At 30.1% G+C, this 21,994-nt stretch overlaps 2 long non-coding RNA genes across 5 annotated transcripts; both read right to left on the bottom strand.

The window, feature by feature from the left end:
• Positions 1–5,290: 5,290 nt before the first annotated feature.
• On the bottom strand, positions 5,291–9,317 carry LOC107849920. 3 transcript variants are annotated; one of them, XR_007048727.1, is made up of 6 exons: positions 8,508–9,317; positions 8,052–8,297; positions 7,175–7,430; positions 6,176–6,385; positions 5,817–5,912; positions 5,291–5,735 (listed from the first exon to the last, which is right to left on the bottom strand). It is a non-coding gene; the product is annotated as an uncharacterized LOC107849920 (long non-coding RNA). The 3 variants fall into 3 exon arrangements; XR_007048728.1 differs by lacking the exons at positions 8,052–8,297; positions 8,508–9,317 and adding an exon at positions 7,511–8,045; XR_007048726.1 differs by lacking the exons at positions 8,052–8,297; positions 8,508–9,317 and having other exon boundaries at positions 7,175–8,045.
• A 3,442-nt stretch (positions 9,318–12,759) lies between these two features.
• Positions 12,760–15,249, bottom strand: LOC107851065. Of its 2 annotated transcripts, XR_007048725.1 has the most exons (3): positions 14,844–15,173; positions 13,101–13,808; positions 12,760–12,956 (listed from the first exon to the last, which is right to left on the bottom strand). It is a non-coding gene; the product is annotated as an uncharacterized LOC107851065 (long non-coding RNA). The 2 variants fall into 2 exon arrangements; XR_001668862.2 differs by having other exon boundaries at positions 12,760–13,808; positions 14,844–15,249.
• Between the last annotated feature and the right edge of the window lie 6,745 nt (positions 15,250–21,994).

Genomic DNA, 21,994 nt, shown 5'->3' with positions numbered 1-21,994 from the left:
AGCTATAGAAAATATCATTTCTTTTGCAAAAAAAAATTAGGTGGTAGATCAGGCATTGAGATTCATGCTACTCTTATAGTAGTTTCAATGTCTGGTTCAAACCATGGATCCCATTTAAGTTTCCTCATTTGTCAATACATGTCCTTCGCCTTAATATAAAAAGTTGGACTTGATAGTAGCTGCACATAATCCTCCAATCCATTCAACCGGATGAGTATATGTCTTGCATCTAACAAACCTATTGTGCATTCTCCTTTTATTCCACACTGCATTGGTATAGTCTTTCTCAACTCCTTAATATTAGGTTTTCCATAAGAGAATTTATAATTGTGTATTGTAGATTCTCTTGTAATATCATGTTTCTCACCTCCGACGATTTTCATGTAATGCTTGGCTCACCTTGATGCATTATGACGGGTTTTGAAGGCACCTTAATATTCTAATGCACGTACCCTTTAGGTTTGAATAAATCTGCATACGATTTCTCTTTCACTTGTTCTTTCATCTTATTAGCTTCCTTATGTGTTACTATTTCCTCTGATGGGTTATTCATACCGAAAGTAGTTGCAATGATGATCGAAAATTAGCTTAAAGGTTAGGTTCTGCATGCGGCGGCTTGGTTGAACATCCACCTTTATTATTATATATTGACTAGCTTAGTGTACGTTAAATTATAGAAATAAATATTGTATCTCAAATGTGTTATTTTCTGTTGTATCGCAATTGATCCTTTACACAAACGAAAATAAATAAATTTAATTTGAAGCTCAAAATTTTTTATGCAATGTAAACTGAGACAAAAAATAATAATTTGAAATTATTTAAATCTCCATACATTAACTTTTATTTACAGAAGTATTTATTTTCTCCTTGGACAAATTGATTTGAGTTTTAAAATGCTAATGTGCTTACGAATTCGACCAACAAACATATTAATGAGTTGATTATATCATTAACGACCCAAAAAAGATTAAGAAGTGCCCAGGATTTTTCTATTTAGTTGATTATGCTAATGTGCCCAGGATTTTTTATTTAAAAAAAAAAACGTCCAACATACTTCATTTATGGCACCACGTTTGCCTTAATTATACTAAAAACTTGATCACAGAACATTTCATGATAACAGTAAAATAAAATAAGAACTTATTATCCTTTTTTTTTTTATCTTTGACTCCTAAAATAATTTATCATTAAATATTAGAGAAAATGGTCAAATACCCCCAACCTTTACCCCAAATCCCAACTACACAACTATACTTTAAAGAGGTATGACCACCCTGAACTATTTAAAAATGGAATATATACCCCCCAAACGCTGACGTGGCAAGAATGTGCATTTCACTTTCTTTAAAGAGAGTGAAAACCGAATTTTTTATTAAAAATGTAATTTTAATATTTCTTTAAATAAATATCTATAATTTTAATTATTATTTTTCTTTATTTGTTTTCTTTCTCTTCTTCTTCAATTCATTTTCTTTCTTCTTCCTCAATTCTTCTTCTTCTTCTACAATTCTTCTTCTTCTTCTTCTTCTTCACAAACAATGACATCCAAGAACTCATCAATGACATTTTTCTTTCTTCCTCTACAATTCTTCTTCTTCACAAACAATGGCACCAAGAACTCATCAATGACATTTCTTCTTCTTATTATTATTCATTTTCTTTCTTCTCTTTAACACAACACAAAACACCATGGCTGCTCCCCACACACACACCAAATTCTGAAATTTCATAAAAAAACAAATAACTAATTTCATTCCATTTCAAGAACACACACCCCAAATGGGTCTATCTTCAATTCCATCAAAACGAAAAAATTAACAATTATTTCAACAATTGATGCAATAGCTAAAATAAAATTTGGTGGTGGTGTTGCGTCGATTGGTGGTGGACAGTGGCAGCGCCGCCTTCACCGGAGTTCGTCAGCGGCGGCGCTGCGCTCAAATACGATTTCACAGCGATTGGAGCATCGGTTTTGGACGATTTTTGTTAGGGTGTGCTCGCGTTGAGGTGGCGCACCGTTGGGACTAGTCCGCGACGCCAAAAGTCACCGGATCTCCGACGACGGCGGCAGAAAGTGGTGGATTCATTATTTGACGGTGGCAATGACGCCAACTTGATTGATTCAAGTTGAGTTGCTCACATGAATTTTTGGAAATGTGAACATATTAATGAATCAAAATGTGGTCCTTCTCCTGAATTAATTCGAATTCCTGTGCTACCAAAAATGCTTCCAAAATGAAAGAAAAATGAAAAATGGAAAGGAAAATTCAAAGAAGAGAATATATATATATATATATATATATATATATATTAAAAAATAATAATTAATTTTTTATATAAAAAATAATATTATGTGGAAATTAGATGGCATTACATGGCAAGTGTGTGTTGCTCACTTTTCATTACGCATCTGGGCGGCAGCATTTGGGGGGTATATATTTCATTTTCAAATAGTTCAGGGGGGTCATAGGACCCCTTCAAAGTATAGTTGTGTAATTGAAATTTGGGATAAAGGTTGGGAGGTATTTGACCATTTTCTCTTAAATATTATGATTTTTTTACCTATAGCAAATAATCAAACCTAGTGAAGTTAAGTTGAAGAATATTTGACCCAAAAGAACACGGTAGAGGGGAAAAAGGAAGACTACTATAAATATTTTTCCTACGCATGATTTTGAACTTTAATAACATATTTAGTTGGTTTTCGTCACAAGTCTAAATTAATTTCTAAAATTCCTTTAAAAACTTATATAATCCTAGAGGAATTTGCATTATAATTCTATTACTGTATATTATATTTTATTTTTTTTACGTATAAGATTTGGAAATACTTTTATCAACCTTTTTCTTATTTATACTAGATATCGAAGGATCAAAAGAACACGGTAGAGGGAAAAAGGAAGACTACTATAAATATTTTTCCTACGCATGATTTTGAACTTTAATAACATATTTAGTTGGTTTTGGTCACAAGTCTAAATTAATTTCTAAAATTCCTTTAAAAGCTTATATAATCCTAGAGGAATTTTGCATTATAATTCTATTACTGTATATTAGTCTTTTTTTACGTATAAGATTTGGAAATACTTTTATCAACCTTTTTCTTATTTATACTAGATATTGAACGTCCGTGCTATGTTATTTTTTAGTCTCAATTTATGTGATATAAATAAAATTTTGATAATTAATTATATTTTAAATATTTTTTAGATATTTTAAATTGTTAGGTATTGTAATTTATAATAGTTTTTTGACATTGTAATTTAATATTTTAAGTTGTTAGCCATTATAATTTATAATACTCGTCCAGACTTTTGTAGCATTGATAATCTATTATATTTTTAAAATAAAATAAGTTTTTAATTATTGAATTTATAATACTTTTTCTTCTATTTCAATTTAATTGACACAGATACAATTTCGAGAATCAATCAAATATCACGATTGAAGTCGCGAAGTAGACATGTCTTAAATAACTCATACTAACTTACTAGAAGTGATACATTAAAATTACTATAAAAAATAGTTGTGAAAAAAATTTAAGCAGGTCTTATATAAGATGTCAAGTTAATCTAAAACACCAATGTTAATTTATCATTTTTTTATTTATTTTATTTTTATTAAATATTATTTTTTTAATATTTAGATGACTCATAATAATTAATTAGGGATGACGTAATAACATTACGGTTGAAACAACTGAAGCAGACACGTCATAAATGTCTATTTTCTTTTTTATTAAAAATTATTAATTTTTTAATGCATAAATGAAATATAATAATCAATTAGGAAATAACTTATTAGAAGTGATATAACAAAATTAATATAAAGAATAGTTGTGAAAAAAATTTAGACGGGCCTTATATAAGATGGCAAGTTAATTTAACATATCAATAGTTTGTTTATTATTTTTTTATTTATTTTATCTTTTTTATTAAATATTATTAATTTTTAAAACTTAAATGACTTATAGTAATTAATTAGGATGAAATAGTAAAATTACAGTTGAAGCAACTGAAACAGACATGTCATAAATGTTTATTTTATATTTTTTGTTGAATATTATTAATTTTTTAATATGTAAATGACATATAATAATATAATAGAGGTGATATAATAAAATCACGGAGGAAGCAGACATGACGACCGTCACCTGCTTCCTTTCACGCTTCTATATAATAGAATAAGATATCACAAATGTTTAACGTTGAATACAAATTAATAATTTTCAGAAAATAGAAAAAAAATGATTTTATATCCTTACGCAAAGATTCTTAAACTTCGGTCTAACATTCATCTACCATCAGTATTAAGCCAAAAAAATAGCAAATGACAATAGAATATAAATTACAACAATATTGTATTTTCTAGATTCACTACAGCATAAGACATGTATAGCTACAGAGTATCTCATAGCTAAATATGAAAATTTTCGTGGATAGATATTTAGCTACATTTTTTTTTCTGTAGCATTCGTAGCAAGAAGAGGCATAACTAAGTCTTAGCTACGGACTTTACATGAGTAGTGACTAACAACAAATAGTTATAGCCACGAATTTTTTATGTTGTAGCAGTATAGTAAAATGTTCTTGCCACGAAAAATACACTTCTAGCAAGTGCTTTTATTCTTTTGCCACGATGAAGAATATTAGTAGCAATATTCATATTGTAGCCACAAGATATTATTTTGTAGTAAAAAATTAATTTATTTTCCATGCAAGCTTATAATTTATAGCTATTTCTATAACTTAATCTTGTGGCAAAAAATATTCCTACTTAGTTATGAATTAAAAAATCATAGCTATAAATTAAAGTATTTGTCACAAACATAATTCTATTGTAGCTAATAATTCGTATCTTTAACCATGAAATATAAAAAATGTAGCAAAATTTTCTTTTATTTGCTATGATAATTAAAAAATTATAGCCACATTTTTTATACATGGCAAATTATAGAGGATATTTAGCTACAAATTTAAAAATGCATATCTAAATTTATACTTTTTGTCACGAGAATAAAACAGTAGCAAAACATTATCTTTATTTGTTATGAAGACGAACAAGTATAGCCATGCGCTTACTACATAGCAGTTATAATTTATATTAAGCTACGAATTTTAAATAAAATATATCTACTAATTAAAATTATTTCACGAATTCTATTTACTGCAACAATTCATAAAACATAATTGAAAAATTATTTTCAACATAAATTTATAAATAATTATGAAAGAATATATTCTTTAATTATTCAACAAACTTAAAAGAAAAGCATTAAGAACGACCAATAGATTGTCAACAATAGTCTGAAAATATTTTGCAAGAGAATATAATCACGAACATTCATTAATTTTGGCATTTTCATCACTCCTCCACATGATGCAACAACTGTTGACCTCGAGTCGAAAATATCGTTCGAAATCTTTCTTCCCATCGTTTATCCAACTCTGCTATCTTATCCTCCATTTCTTTCTTCATTTCTTCAGATTCTTCATTAGCTTCCCGTTTGACTTTTTTTACACGCTCATTTGATTTCTTTCTGATCGATTCTACTTGTTTTATGAGTTGTATCTTTATCGGTCTTCCACCAAAATATTCACTGATACTTTTTCCTGGTCCATATGCACGAAGATATTTATTTTTTTCAATCCCCAACACCTTTTCAAAAATATCATCATTATTTAAGAAAATTTCTCCTCTTTTTGCTCCTTTTTATGTTGTTCTAATTGATCCTGCAATTAAAAAAAAATCAATCAAATATATATATATATATTCTAAGAGGAGATAAAAGAAGAGGCAAAATTAGAACTTACAATTATGTCTTGTTGAAAAGTATCAACTTATTTTTCATTTTTTCTCTTGCGCGATTCAATAAAGACTTCAACACGAGAAGAAGTTTTTGCATTTTTCTTCAATAAAAACAAAAGATATTATTGTAATTAAATAAGATATGTGAATAGAAATATTATAAATTCATCCTAAATATTATTATGTTAAAATACAATTTCATGTCTAAATCTTGCATAACTTTGAGTCCCACAATAAGGAGGCAGAGATCATTTCGATCGATTTCTCTTGTTCTGCATACTTTTTTTCTACATAAAATTGAAAGTGAAACAATGAACAACTTCTGTAATTAATATAATATATAATAATAAATCAATTTTAATACCTGAAAGCTATCATCACTCCAAAGATAGACCAAATATTTCCAGTCGTCTGTCATAACACGTTTAGGCTTGTTGCATAAGCGAAGTTGGTAAGTTGTTGTTTTTATCAAAATAATCTCGTTTCAGCTTGTGTCTATAATCCCTATAAAGGTCATTCATATGTTTCAGAATTGCGTTTTTTCTTTCCTCAGAACATCAAAGTTAAATTTCTCCTACACAAAAATTCAGCACACCATTATACTTTATAATCATATTTCATGAGAACTATCGATTCACAAAATTAAAGACATCATAGTATATTCCCACAAAATGAGGTCTAAGAAAAATAAGCACATGCAGTTCATACCACAACCTCAAAATAAAATAGAGAAACTATTATTAATAGACCCCGACAAAAGAGAAAATGAAAGGAGGTTGAGACATGAAACAAAATACCAAAAGGAGATAAACACATACAATTCTTACTAAAGATTGTTCAAGAAAACATTGTTCAAGCAAACATCCATGCAGTGACGCTATACCTAGACAAATTTGCATCATAACAGCGTGCGTTCAAATACATTAACTCTTTAAGGTGAAGAAGCAAACATCCATGACTAGAGAAATTTGCATCATAACAATATATATTTCAAATAAGTTTTAACTCTTTAAAGTGAAGAATCCAAGTCACTGTTATCGTGTGCAAATATTAAAATTAAAATTTCATCTATTGACGGATCTAGCAACAAAATTGATTTCTCTAACATCCAGATCAAAACCGCTAGAGCCAATGATTTTTTTCAAACTTCAGGTATACAGCTGACCAAAGTACTGCAAGTTTTCATTCGAGGTAGCTAAAGTATGTAAAAGCATACAAAATGGGATCGACACAGGCTTTCATCAAATACAACATGAAAAATCAAAATAAAAAAAAATTGAAGAATTTTTTAGACCAAAATCACTCAAACTAGATATAAAAATTTTAAAAGTAAAATATTTTATTAGTTTGTCATTTGTCTTACCAAGATGATATCCCCAAGATGATATCCCACATAAGATCAATCTTATCTTGCTCAATTCCTTCCAACAATTTACTTTCAACGGGCAACAAGAATGACTTCTCACTGTTTGGCCCAAAAATCAAATGAATTGAGTTGCATTATCACCAATTGCTTGATTATCTTCATCAAATTGTACACACTTTTTCTCCCTCTTGTAAATTTATTATTTTCAAGCATCGCGTTGGTTCTCTAGTTTTTCTTTTCACAATGGTAGAGCCTACATTTATAAATCAATATATAACTGGAGTAAAAATATATAACACAAAAAACTAAATCAATATAAAACAAAAAAAATACCTATCGCATTTGTAGGCTCATGTTCTTCAACTGCTTCATTCACTTTTTCTGACATATTATCCCTATAATTATTTTTTTCAAGAGATGGATCTTCGAAAATATCATAATTTTTCGATAATGTATAAATCTCTATAGGCTTTTCCTTATGCATCTTATAACTAAAAAGCATGTCCTTAACGTCTGAATCATCACAACATTCTACCAATCCATCATAATCATTCATAATTTTATCACCTCTTAAATAAGAGAACTTATCTCCATCTAAAATAGAAAACTTACAGTGCTTTTTCAAATCATCCAACATATCAAAATAACTCATAAAATCAATGTCCATAATTGTATTCATCAAATGCCCGCTCACATATTCTTTAGAAGGGCAAAATTTTAAATATCCACCATAATGATAGATAATTGTAACCTCACTTACCATGTCCATATTTTCTAAAAAGGTTATCAAACATGAATTAGCTAAATATGATTAAATAAATATGATAACTTGTCTAATTGTTAAAAATAGTTTTATAAAACAATATAAAATTACCGGAATAAATAGATTCATCTACATGTTTCTTGGGCAAATTTTCTTTGCTTGAGGTCTTTTTGAAACTCATAACAGATTCTACCTCACGCAAACTTTCTTTACCGGATGTCTTTTTGAAACTCGTGACAGGTTCCACGTCACGCAAACTTTCTTTGCCAGATGTCTATTTGAAACTCGTAACAGGTTCCACGTCATTATTGTCAGCCCCACGATTACGCTTTTTTCGAAGACCATTCTGACCCATTTCTAGTTAGAAATAAGCATTCATAAGATACTAAAATACTTTTCTTCAACAACAACTACTACTCAATGTTGAAAATTAAAAGCAACTTCAGTAATCTAAAATACAAATCAAGAACCCAAACTGATCCATCAAACCAAATACACATTAAATGCAAATAAAAAATCAAAAATATAAATTAAAAGCAAAACAAATGAGCAGAAAAGAACTCATACCTAGAAAAGTTGATGAATTCCAAGGAAAGGGGTCCAACAATTCGATAGATTCATAGTGGAATTTGAAGAGGAAGAGGAGTCAATTAGTTATTGAGAAATTTAAAAAATGAACCGATAATTGAAATACCAAACAAATTGATATTAGACAAACAACTTTACCTTTCTTGGAGAAAGACTTGACTACCGTTGTAAGTTTAGGATTTCGATTTTTGTGTCTCCAATATTTTTGTAGGTCAGACTGTCATGCATCTAATTTCTCTAATATATAAAAAAATAAGCTGAAATTTGACCAAAAAATTAGAGGAAAATATTTTGGAGGGAAATTTTTTAGAGGAGGGGGGAGGAGGCTACTTCTTTCTCAAATTTTAAATTTTGTCAATTTATTTCTCCCTCCTAATAACCCTAATAGCATTAAAAACGTTTGATGAGATTTTTTTATATGTAAAGCGTACAATTCCTTTTTCATGTATGGTATTAGATTTGATTATTTTATTTTAATGTCTTCATGATAATTAAAGATTATTTTACAAATGTATTAGATATAAACTATGATATTCATGTGCTTTTATATTTAATTATTAATTCTTAATTCAATTATCATAATTATATTTAAAATAATTATTAATTACTTTAAATTAATAGTAGATCATGAAGACATTGAAGGTTAGGCTTAGGAGGTGTGCGTTGATCAACTCGATTTTATATATTATCTGATTGATTTTATAAATTTTCAATTTGTAAACATACAAAATCGATAAGAAGATGGTCCTTAACAGTTCGATTCATATATATATATATATATATATATATATATATATATATATATATATATATATATATATATTCATGCATAAAAGCCTACACAAATTACAAGAATAAGCAAATTCAAATACACTAGTACTAAAACAAACCTTATTTTATTTCTAGTTAAATAGCAAATTTGAAGGCATTAGATTTATTGAATTTTTAAATTGATGGGAGAGAACCCAACCACACCGACAACTTTAGAAAGAAAAAATAACTACAGTAGACAATAATTATAAACACAAAATACAATAGGGTAAATATTGTAATATTGTATCTGAGTGAAACTTATTGAAGTTTTCTTTAAACTTAATATAATTAATTAGTCAAAGTAAATAGAATCACTTATTTATCTAAGTTGTATTTGAAACTTACAAGTAGAATACCATAAAGTTAAATCGAGCCAAATAATGAACATCTCTAATTACACTAAATCAATATAAGTATATGTCATCCCAATAGATTATGTCAAGATAAAATAGTATTTTCCAAAATAACTAATTGATTGAAATGAAATTTTGAGTATTTTTGAAGTTCACTTATTTATTTAAGTTAGTTTTAAGACCTACAAATTGTAAAATTGATCAAATCAAATGATTAAAACCTCCAACTATACTAGATCAATAAAGATATTATTTCAAACAAGTTTGAGTCAAATAACAATGGCATAAAACATAAATGTACCCTTTAATTTAACTTAAGCTTTCCTTTATACCGTCTAATTTTGAGTGTGCATAAGTGGACACTTAAACTTTTAAACTTAGCTGAACAAATAAATACATGTGCTCTATATGGCATCCTACACTGTGTATTCATATCCTACATAGGATCCTACATATAATAGGTCACATAGAAAGTGTATATCCAAAAGTAGATGTCTTAAATGCAAGATGTCGAGGGCCTATACCAGTACGTATCCAATGTATGTTATTTTTTCTTCTCAATTTATGTGACACAAATAAAATTTAGATAATCAATCATATTTTTAATATGCTTTAGATATTTTAAGTTGTTAACTGTCGTAACTTATAATACACAACTACCTCTACTTCAGCTGAGATAGCGGTATGGACTACATACATTCTATCCTCCTCAGACCCCACTTTTTGGGAATACTGCGTTTGTTGTTGTTATTACTATAGTAATTTTCAAATAATACGTCAATCTCCTTGTTCAAACTTTTGTGGTATTGATAGTCAATTATATTTTTAAAATAATTTAAGTTTTTACTTATTGAGATTTTTAATATACCTTATTTCTATTCCAATTTAAGTGACACTGATATAATTTCGAAAATCAATTAAATATTTTATATCTTAAAAAAAAACTTAAATGTTAATTACTGTGATTTATAGTATTCCTTTGCGTATTTTTTGAACCCCTTGCGATTGCAAAAATTTGTTAATGTTTAGATAAAGATTGCTTTCCGATGATTAACCTTCTACTGATTACTTTCTGCAGAGTACTCTACAACATAACTAGTATTTTATAATATCTACCTACAATTACCAAACTGATTCAAGCAGTGACGGAGGTAGAAATTCCATTCAAGGGTTCAAGAAAAATATTATAGGTCCCACCTCCTCATAAAATTCAATAACAAAAGTTGGGGAAAGTCCAAAGTTAAGACTCAAAGAAATTATGCAGTACCTCATATTTGCTAAGATAAAAAGTATATTTAGTAACGTGAACAACTAATATACGATGGGTAGCGTAACAATTTTCAAAATTTATATAAAAATGACAGGGGACCGAAATGTGATGTTATGAAACTTTGACATATATGTGCATTCCTAAAAGTCATGTTTTAATAAAATTAAAACCGTACCAAAAATCCCTAAACCCTCACTTCTTAAATTTGGGTCTAAAAATTCCTAAACACTCACTATTTAAATTTTGATTCTCTACCGATTTTTCTCTCAAAAGTCGAGGATCAACCTCACTGTCATCTCCTGAGGTATCTCTGGAAAATACCAAAAGCGTCAGAAGTAAGCTTATTTATTCTCTCTAGCTAAGCTTATTTATTCTCTCTAGCTAAAAGTTATAGATCTTCTAATTCACTTAAAAGTCTCTTTCGTTTTGGGGGGTTATTTTTTAGGTTGTTTAGATGATCATTGCTATGGTGATTATTAATTTGGAATAAACATGAATTCTAGAAAATAATTCATATAAACAGAAGCAATACATAATAGCTAAGATTGACAAACATGACACATAGGTGACAGATGCAAATTATTACTCTTCTTTTCTTTGTTTCAGGTATAGTTCTGGTTAACTCTTAAGAAGTGAGGTTTTCTTCTTTTTTCTTTGTACAATTTGAAATGGACAACACTTGGATTGGTTGTACCAATAGATTGGGTGATGTGTATAAGAAAGGAGTCAAGGATTTTCTTCAATTTACTTTTAAGGACAAAGAACCAAACGATGAAATTCCTTGTCCTTGTAAGACATGCAATAATGTTCTCTACCAAACTAGAGATCAAGTACAGAATCATTTAATATTTACTGGGATAGTCCCATCGTATACTCGGTGGCTTCATCATGGAGAATTTGCAGCTAAAAAGCAAAAAACTGATAATAATGAAGTAGAACAAAAGGATGTAAGAAGAGAGCAAGGTAAAGATATGTTTGAAATGATTAATAATATTGTTGGCCCCAAAATCATGGATGATTGTAGTGGGGTTAAGTTTAAACATGATGATACTTCAGAACCTGCTTCCAAATTTTCCAAATTATTGGAGAATGCTGCACAACAACTCTATCCGGGTTGCGAGACATTCTCCAAGTTGTCACTAATTATTGAATTGTTCCAAATTAAGTGTCTTCATGGGTTGAGTGATAAAGCAGTTGATAGCATACTAAAGAATCAACTAAAGTTAATTAAACGAGCACTTTCTTTTGGTAAAACTTTACCGGAGTCATTCAATGAAGCAAAAAAAGTGATTCAAAATTTAAGCCTTCGTTATGGAAAAATACATGCTTGCGAGATAATTGTATGCTATTTTGGAAACATAATGCACAGGATGAATGATAGAACATAAACGACTCATATTTCTTAAACTTCATGTCTAAATTAAAGTACATTATAAATTGAGATATTTTTACAACCAAAGTTGAGAGAATTCAGAAAAAAAAACACTTGTTTGAATGTTAAAATTTGAAAGATGCCAATTGAAACAGAGATTATTAAAATTTTAACATGAAATTTTGAATTCCGTCATTTTAGAAGTACAACAAGCTAAGTGAAAAGGAAATTAAAAGTTGAACCTATCAAATTTAAATTTAAAATCTGCGTATATGTACCTGCACGAGTAGTAGATATTGATGCCCCATTGGGTGATGGTGTACTTGGTGTGGATGATCCAGTAAAAGGACCAGCCCCGGAGAAAATGCAAAAGGAGTAGAAGATTTGGTTAAAGATAACACATTACCTCAATGGACGATTAAATAATCACAAGTATCAAGATGATAAAATATCCTTGTAGTAAATCTTCAGTGAAGATGAATAATGAATAACAATTCTTGAGCAAGTTAACACAGGCATCAAAGATGACAACATTTCCTTGTAGTAAATCTTCAGCAACTATTTAAACACTCCTGCACAATCTACCTAGCACAAGATAGCAAGTATCCTCACAATTGTGCCTACACAGTGATAACATCTCAAAATTAGGTATAATAATGAACTATAACCATCACCTTTAGAGAAGGTCATATTCAGCTTCTAAAACAATAAACAATATAGCAAGAAAATATGTAGATCAAAGATCCCTATTGCAAGTAGGAGACCTGTGATGTTTTCACTCAGCAATAACATGCTAAATAGTATGTAGCTCTGGACAGCAGCAAATCACTTCAATTATGCCCCGGGTAGCTTCAACAACCCAACCAGAATTGCTAAAAAGTGTTGTTGTGAGCTTCCAAACAAATAAATATCACAATATAAGAGAAGCAGCTAATCGACCAGTAATCCTATCAAGGCAAACACCACTGAAAATTGGGTTTTACTCACTGTATATTCCAAGTAAAGAAAGATAGAAAACAAGAACTTCAAGTGAAGATAATCAGGTGGGACAAGAATCCGAAAATTCAACAGAACACTTGATTCAGTAGTAGAGCATCTCCGTTCCCACCACAGCAACATCCAGGTTGGTTGATGACACTAACTTCAGCTTCGGCAAAAGTTGTCTTGGGCATGTCGAGAGAACCAACCAGCTTCCAATGTAGACAGGAATCTCAAACAAACCTAATCTGGATATAGGAAGAAACCCCAAGAACACATCTACCATGCTTCATGGTCCTCAAGCGACTCCATTAAAACCCATGATTAACGCAATGTTGCAGTATCAAACTCTGTAAATAGTGCGCTAATGTCCTGGGAATCTCTAAGTGATCGCTAGCATTGTCGTCTTCGCTTAATTATTTCTTGAAAAACTGCTTTACATTTTCATCTCTATAGCCCATGCAGTTCCCGGCTCAATACGGTTACTTCTGCTACTAATTTAACAAATCGAAATATAATCAGTCAGAACTATATACACATACATCCAGTACTCATCATTTCAATTATGGTGCATACATCGACATCCTCTGAAACTTGTTAGTAAATTTCATTTAGATATCCAAAGTACATATTTTTTTGATTGAATACATGATAACAGTTTTTATTAGGGTACATCAATTAAGTGCTCACTTGGAATATAATTTAGTCAAGTGTCTACAACAACAACGACATCAGTGTATTCCAACTAACTAGTTATGTTTTAAGGAACAGGGAATAATACACATACTTGGAGTGTTTAGTTTGTACAGAACTGCTCCCTGAATGTTCTGAGAATTCATTGTTATATTCCTCTATCATCATAACAGAAATTACAGAGATTTTTTGTCATGAAACTTATTGATTGTACTTCAGAATTCTCACAGTTTCCTTCAAAATCTCTGGTGCATTCAATGTAAGAAAATGGTGATCCATTCGTGCAAACGTATCTACTGATTTCAATTTGGATCTTTAATGATTTGAGTCATCTTTTTTACCTTCAATTGATGTAACAAATTAGTTCACTCTAGGAGTCGGTTCTCTTGAAATTTCCATCTTTCACCAATCTCAATTGTTCAACAATACTCCAAAGCAAAAGATTTTAAAAAAATACAAAACAGATTCAGACCTGTTGTTCACTGTTTTTCAGCTAGAATGTATAATAAACCACACCCTCGGCCTACTGACATTAATCTTTGATATGTCTCTATACATAGCTCTTAAAAATTGTTATCTGTATCTGCATGATAAGACTGAATTGACAATTTTTACAGTGAAACTTGGATGACAGCTTTGTAAAACAAAAGAGTACATGCAAAATATGAGACCCAGGAAAAAAGACACCAACTTGAACGCCTTCTAAGCTTCTACCAATGGTCCAAATACAACGTGGGGTGTTTAATCGATTTAATCGGATATGAACATTTTGTACAAATACAAAAATTAAAGAGGATCTACTAGAGAGAAAAATGAAAGAACATATACATACTTACCGGTGATAGATCGTAGAGGCTACTCAAATTGGAGCTGTTTCCTCGCCATTGAAGAAATTCAAAGCTCAAAGTGGAAGTAATAATTAGCTTGGAATAAAAAAAGAAATGAGATTGGCTTTATCATAGATCGATGTAGCTGGTGGAGTAGTAGGATCTGTTCTCGGGGAAGACGATCGGAGCTCCGATGATGGATGGCTTCATCGAGACCTTGCCCCTTCCCTTTCTACGAAAATTGATGGATGGCTCCGACAATTTTTTGTTTTTTTGTTTTGCCTTTTGTAAGCTATGAAAAGTAAATGGAGCCCCAATCTATAATTAAAACAAAATCATTTAAAGGAAAAACCAAGTATAATGTTTTTAAAGGAAAAACCAAGTACATACATTTCTTATAACTACAGAAATTTGCTGCTACTAATTTATCATGATTATACATTAATACTATTTATGTGGTACCACTTCAACTCAAGTGTAATAAAAAAAATATATTTAATATGGGTAAAAAAATTATTTTTATCTCGTATTATTTAATATATTTGTCTTTTACACAATTCATAAATAAAATTTATACGAATTGTGAATTAATTAATGTGATTCTTAAATATACATTAAATATTGTCAATATTGTCTATTTGAGTTAATTGCTTTCATTAAATTACTAAAGGTAAAGTTGAAAAATCAATTCCAAGTATCTTTTGATCTTTTAAAACATGTTAATTATTTTGAGACCCTTTTTTTGACAAAAATGTCAAATAATATGAGACAAAAGGAGTAGTTTTGTAACAATAAATTTTAAATTATAATTAAAAATTGTAATTATTAGCTATGAAATTTTTGCAACAAAAACAATTTATAGCTATATCATTTTGTCATGACAAATAGTTATATCTATTAGAAGTCATCTATTACCACAATTTTTTTAATTTAAAGAAAAATATTTATTTAGCCACAAATTTTGCTTCAAATAATTTTTGTGGTTGAAAAAATTACTATTACTACAATAGGTTTTATTTTGTGGCAAAAATTAACTATTTTGTTTGACTATTGCCACAATTTTTATAACTTGAAGCAAAATTATTTAATTTAGCTACAATAGTTTGTTTCAAATAATTAATTATGGCTAAAAGGTTACTATTGCTACAAATACTTTTATTGGGTGGCATAAACTTATAGTTAGCTACAAAATGTTATCGTAGCTATAAAATTGTAGCAATTTAGATAATGATAGCCACGATATTAAACAATAATAGCAAAAATGAAGTTTTAGTTTTATCAATTTGATTTTTGTGGCTATGAAATTTTTTGAATTTGTAGATAGCCATAAAATTTAATTTTTGTGGCTATAACTAGGTTATAGCTACGATTTTCAAATTTGTAGCTTATGTTTTGTAGCTATTAGTGCATTTTCTTGTAGTGATTACAATATTACTAATTTTCAAGTTTCAAATGAATATTATCCAAAAATATAATCTTCCGATCGATCAAATTCAAATTCAAATCTAAATATCAATCTAAAGCCGAAGACAAAGCCAAGCCGAGAAAGCGACGATGAAGATGACGCGAGGCTTGTCTTGTTATTACCTTACTATCCAGATAAAGAACTGCTTCTATATTTAAGCACAAGGATTTTCCTTTCTCCTAGCAATAGGGAGAACATTCCTTTTATAAAGTGAATACATGCTACACTTTTCCCTTCATGTACTTCCATTCATTTTTCATTAACTTTCACTTAGAACCTAATCTCCAACATGAATGAAAAATGACTATTTCATCAAAAAAATATACGGACAGGTGTGTGTTCTACAAGCAAAGATTAATTACATCTGGATAAGTAGGTTTACTTTGAACTTCCCGTAGTGAAATTGGATGCACACCATCGAACTTTAATGCACCCCTAGATAACAAAAATCGCACAATCAACTTTTTATCATTTATGGTTCTCAAGATTTTGTCCATTTCAACATTGAGCATGAACTATTTTCATGAGAGCTTATATAATAGGCCTTTACTATTATAAATCAAACTATTTAATCACACCTGCCAAGTATTTCATGAACTATTCTCTTTGAAGCGGCTTCTGCTTCATCCTCACATAGGTGACTCCTAAATGTTTGATCCTATAGATTAAACTATTTAATCACACCTACCAAACATAGAAACCATTAAAAAGCTTCAAATCATAAGTCTTATCCTTATTTTCCTGAAACATTGTCTTCATCATGAGAATGGGCTAAATTAATTGACAATGTTGAACTGTCAATCACAACTTTATTTTATCTCTTTGAACCTAGCTCGTGGGATCTCTAGTCTTCTAGGTATAGTTACCTCCATGATAACTTATCCAAGGTCGTAAGCTCATTTCCTTTGATAATCTCTCAACTTTCTCTCTAGATAGGGCTTTTGTTAGTGGATCCAACACATTATCCTTTGACTTCACATAGTCAATCATGATAATTTCACTAGAGAGTAGTTCTCTAACGATATTATGCCTTCGTCTTATACGAAGAGATTTACCATTATACATCATACTCCCTTGTCTACCTATTATCGCTTGACTATCACAGTGTATGCATACTTGTGCCAAAGATTTGGGCTAATAAGAAATATCTTCCAAGAAATTTTGGAGTAACTCAAATTCTTCACCGGCTTTATCTAACGCGATAAATTTATATTCCATTATAGAACGGGCAATACATGCCTGTTTGGATGATTTTCAAGAGACTGCTCCTCCAACTAAAGTAAATACATATCCAATCACGTATTTTACTTCATCTGATCTGATGATCTAATTTGCATATCCTTCAATCACCATAGGATATTTGTTATAATCCAAAACATAGTCTAGAGTATGTTTTATGTATCAAAAACTCTTCTTATTGTCATCCAATTAGTTTTATTAAGTTTACTCGTGTACCAACTCAATTTACTAATATCACACAATATGTCTGGTCATATACAATTCATGATATACATCAAACTTTCAAACACTCTTGCATTAACCAATCATGAGTCGTTTTTATCTTTATTATATTAAAATTCAAAGTTCACGTCTAATGGAGTCTTGACAATATTGAAATTCAAATACTTGAACATGTCAAGTACCTTTTCAATGTAATGAGACTGATAATGCCAGCCCTTGTAGAGTTTTATGAATTCTTATTCCTAAAATCACATCAGAAATTCCAAGGTATTTTATATCAAACTTGCTCTCAAGCATCCATTTCGTAGAATTTATATCACCAATGTATCTACTGATGATCAACATGTTATCCATATATAAACAAATAATGCCTTTGAGATTTGAAGTGTCTTTAATTTAAATAATTTTCTCACATTCATTTATCTTAAATCTATTTGTCGACATGGTTTGGTCAAACTTTGCATGTCATTGTTTGGATGCTTGTTTTAGTTCATAAAGTGACTTAACAAGTTTGCACACTTAATGTTCTTTACCAGGAACCACAAAATCTTGGTAACTTTCATGTAAACTTTTTCCTCCAATGCTCTATTTAATAAATCTATTTTCACATCTATTTAATGAATTTCAAGACCATAGATTATAGCTAAAGAAACCAACAGCTGAATGAACGTTATCTCTGTTACTGGAGAGTGTGTGTCGAAATAATCAAGGTCTTATTTTTGTAAAAGCATTTCACAATAAGTCTTGCCTTGTATTTATCATTAGTACCTTCTACTTTTATTTTTCTTTCAAAGATCCATTTAAAATCTAAAAGTTTATTTCCTAGAGGAATATCAATCAACTCCCAAGTAGAGTTGCTCAAAATTGAACCAATCTCACTATTGGCTGCCTCTTTTTCAAAATGATAAGTCCATAGATAGTATTTCTTATTTAAAAGTTTGAGGCTCATTTTCATTTTTAAGATGAAATATTACAAAATCTTATCCGAAGGAAGTAGACATTTATTGACGTGTACTACGCCTTGGATTCTCATCATTAAGTATATTTTATTTTGGTTCATCCTGAGGTCATTTAGACCCTCCAGTAGACAGTTCATGTCTAACTTTATATATATAAATGTGTTCAAAGAACTCAGCATTATCTAATTCAATTACTGTATTATCATGAAGCTATGAATGCTCGTATTTATGAAACAAAAATTGGCATGCTTTACTGCTTGTGGCATATTTGATGAAAACGCAATCCATAGTCTTTGGTCCTATTTTACCCTTTTAGGTATAGAAACATGAACTTTGGATAGATACCCCACACTTTGAAATATTTTGAGTTGGGCTTCCTTTCTTTCTATTTGTTATATGTTAAAAATTGTGTCTTGTTTTGTGGCACTCTATTCGGTATTTGATTTGCTATAAGGATAGCTTCTCTCCATAAGTTTTGAGGTAAATCTAAACTTACAAGTAAGAAATACATAATTTTCTTTAATGTTTGATTTTTTTTCTTTCTGTAATCTCATTTGATTGAGGTGAATAAGGGGCAGTAGTTTTATGGACAATTTTATTTTTCAATTATCTCTTCAAAAAGAGATTCATAATTCTACTCCCATCACTTCTTATTATTTTAATTTTTTATCCAGCTAATTCTCAATTTATGTTTTATATTGTCTAAATGCGTCTGTTGCTGCATCCTTACTATTTATCAAATAATCATAACAATATCTAATGCAAATTGTCAATATAGGTTATGAGATACCATTTTTCCACCACGAGATGATGTTGAGTTCACACATGTCTGCGTAAATTAAGTCTAAGAAATTGGAATACTTTTCAATAGATTTATATGGATGCTTAGCATACTTAGATTCCACACATGTTTGATTCTTTAATTTATTGCATTCAAAGTAAGGCAAAACTTCTAAAATCATTTTTTACAAGGTTTTATGTTGACATGCCTCAAACGTTCATGCCACAATTCAATTGACTTAAGAAAGTAAGAAGAACTAGAACTTTTACGCATATCAATAGTCATTACCTTTACCCATATACACTTCACCCTTACTTATTACAACTTTGTCAGAAGCAGATACACATTTGAATCCATTTTTTGTCAGAAGTAAAGTAGAAACTAAGTTCTTTCGCAACTCCAAAACATGAAGGACATTGTTTAGTTTCACTACCTTGCCCGATGTCATGTTTAATGTTCCTTCAACCTTTGTCGTAGTGGATTTCGCATGAATATCTTCTCATCAACTTAAGTCGGAGCATATAATACAAATAATTCTTTGTTGGCACACACGTGGAGGGTGTCACCTGAATCCCTCCACCGCTATCTAGAATTTACAACTATATTACACTCTGAAAGCATATTACACATGTCATCCACATCGTCTTTAGATTCACCCATGTTTGTTTGATCTTTTTTATTTCCCTTCTTCAGAGCCCGACAATCTACAGACTTGTGGATAACTTTGCCATAATTAAAGAAACTTCCATTGAATTTCTTCTTAGGAGTATTTCTTTTTTGTCCTGATGCTTTCTTTATCTTCTTTTATTTAGGGGGTTCATTTTCCATAATGTTAACTCTACTTATTGCAGAATTCCCACGAGATCACTTTTCTGCTGCCTTATTGTCCTCTTCAATCTTTAAAGTCACAATGAGATCTTCAACAGACATGTCCCTACACTTATGCTTTAAGTAGTTTCTGAAGTCTTTCCACAAAGACGGTAGCTTCTCAATTATTGCAGCTACTTGAAAAGCATCATTCACGACCAAACTTTCAGCAAGGAGATTATGGATTATGACTTACAACTCTTGAACTTGAAAAGCAACAGCTTTACTGTTTACCATCTTGAGGTCCAAAAATTTGACGATAATGAATTTCTTTAATTCAAAATACTTTATTTTATACTTCTTTTATAGAGCATCCCAGAGTTCCTTAGAAGTCTCCATATTACTGTACACATTGTACAAGTCATGTTGTAGGCCACTCAGAATGTAATTCTTACACAATTTTTGAGTGTTTCCAAGCTTCCATTCTATGAAACATTCTTTTTTTGGTGTTTCTTTCGACAGATCAGGAATGCTTTTTGTGATGAACCTTTGAAGACTCAAAGTATTCAAATTAAAGAACGTCTTCGACTGCCATCATTTACAATCAACATCAGAATTTTTTTTTTGATTTTTCTATCGGTGTTATAGCAAGAGCAGTATTCGTATGACTTAAAGTAGCAATGTTAGTTGTTGCAACATTCCCCATTCCATCACTAACTTGATTATCAAATTCATATTTTTTCACAAATAGATAAACACTTATTATTTTAGAATACAAACAATAAAGTCTTAAACTTTAAACAACTTGTTTCTAGTTTAACAATGAAAGTTTAATGTTCTTCTAATTGTCAACTAAATGAACTTTAGCTCGTGATGAAGGTTTAACATTTTCAAATCACTATTGAGTTCAAACATCATAGAAATCCAAAAGGCTTTAGTCTCTAGAAATTAAAATATAGATTATTACAAATTCCTTAAGATTGTTGTTTTTCGGGTACAAAATTTGTATTAATAAACAAGAACTTCAAACACAAGTTCAAATAATTTTATGAACTATCAAAATGAAATTCAAACTATCAAAAATAGTAAAACCAACATTTATAAAGAGATGAAGACAGAAAGAATCAAGTCCACTGAATTCACGACGTGTCCTTAAGAAACTTATTTCCCTCAAGTACCCAAGGTTAATGAAATCTATCCTCTCAGGATAAAATAATTCAGTTCAGCAAATAGTGGTACTTCAAATTTGCAGAACTATGAACTCACTCAACAATTGTGGATCACACTTGAGTTTTTTCAAGAAGAAGAGTGTCTTTACTTTTAAATTTTGTACCTTTACCTGAGAAAAATTCAAGTATTTATAGTCAAAAGGTTATACTTGGAAAGGGAAGCAATGATTCTTGAAAAGACGCAACTTTCTGAAATGTCACCGACCTGTGGACTCAACCTGCGCCCATAGGTGGCCCACATGCAGCCGTAGGTCATTAATTAATCATTTCTATAAATTGGCCCAGGTGCATCTACGAATGGGCATCTGCACGCACATGTCGTCATTTTATCTTCAAACAGCAACTCGAAGGGTTACATCCCTTCAAGGTGCATCATGACATTCATCCGCACGTGCTCAGGTTCGTCCGCAAATAGAGAACAATTTTCTATTGGATTTTTGAATTATAATATCACTAAT

The sequence above is a fragment of the Capsicum annuum genome, chromosome 12, assembly GCF_002878395.1.
Source record: "Capsicum annuum cultivar UCD-10X-F1 chromosome 12, UCD10Xv1.1, whole genome shotgun sequence".
NCBI lineage: Eukaryota > Viridiplantae > Streptophyta > Magnoliopsida > Solanales > Solanaceae > Capsicum > Capsicum annuum.
This window is presented reverse-complemented; position numbering and strand designations above follow the sequence as displayed.